This window comes from Nycticebus coucang, chromosome 4 (assembly GCF_027406575.1).
Source record: "Nycticebus coucang isolate mNycCou1 chromosome 4, mNycCou1.pri, whole genome shotgun sequence".
NCBI classification, from domain to species: domain Eukaryota; kingdom Metazoa; phylum Chordata; class Mammalia; order Primates; family Lorisidae; genus Nycticebus; species Nycticebus coucang.
This window is the reverse complement of record NC_069783.1, coordinates 40331225-40332264: the sequence shown is the minus strand read 5'-3', so window position 1 is coordinate 40332264 and position 1040 is coordinate 40331225. Positions and strand designations below refer to the sequence as shown.

Here is a 1040-nt window from a genome sequence, read left to right as displayed (position 1 = left end):
TACATTTGCACCAAAATTATTTTATTATATACAGGTTAAGGACACCGACTTTGAAGTTTGTGAGACTCAGCTTTTAGCTGTGACTTTGCATCCTACTCTCTAAATCCCAGTTTCCTCATCTGTGAAATTGGGATAATAATAAATACCTATTAGGACTGGCGTGAGGATTCAATAGAAAATGAGCACAAAGCACAGTATTGGTGATCTATGGGTATATAACAAATTACCCCCTAATTTAGTGGCTTAGACAGTAATAAACGCTGTCTCATAGAGTGTCTCTGAATCAGGAATTTGGGAGCAGTTGCTTACCTGAGTGGTTCTGGAATGGGGTTTCTCATGAGGATGTAGTCAAGATGTTAGCTAGGGCTGCAGTCATCTGAAGGCTTGTCTGTGGCTGGAAACTCTGCTTTCAAGATGGCTCAGTCACCTGTAGGCAGAAGGGTTCAGTTCCTTGCTAGCTATTGGTAGGAGGCCTCAGTTTCTTTCCATGTGGGGCTCCCCACAGGTAGGGCTTCTTGAATGCCCTTACCACATGGTAGCTTAATTCTCTGAATAACTGATCCAAGACAGAGCGAGGTGGAAGCTGCATTGTCATTTATGTCCTGGCCTCAGAAGTCATACACTTATGTCCACAGATCCTATTAGTAATATTAAACTGATAAGAACAGATACTACACTTGATCTTAGCCAAAAGGCCGAGAAGTGATCCTATTAGTAATATTTACATCAGCACTAGTCAGTGTAGAAGGGGACTACAAAAGCACCTGACTATCAAGAGACGAGGATCATTGTGAGCTATCTTAGGGGTTCACTACCACAAGTACTAAGCCAATATTTATCAAACACATATATGCAGGGGGTGGTGGCACACACCTATAGCTCTGCTACTTGGGAGGCTGGGATGAGAGGATCATGTGAGCCCAGGAGTTTAAGGTTGTAGTGAGCTATGGTTGTGCATGTGAATAGCCACTGCATTCTAGACTGGGCAACATAGCAAGACCCTGTCTCTTAAAAAAAAAGCACATCAGCAGTGCCTGTAG

General features: G+C 43.0%; 1 pseudogene; it reads right to left on the bottom strand.

Moving 5' to 3' along the window:
• Window positions 1–609: 609 nt before the first annotated feature.
• Window positions 610–707, bottom strand: LOC128585326 (uncharacterized; annotated as a pseudogene).
• Between the last annotated feature and the right edge of the window lie 333 nt (window positions 708–1040).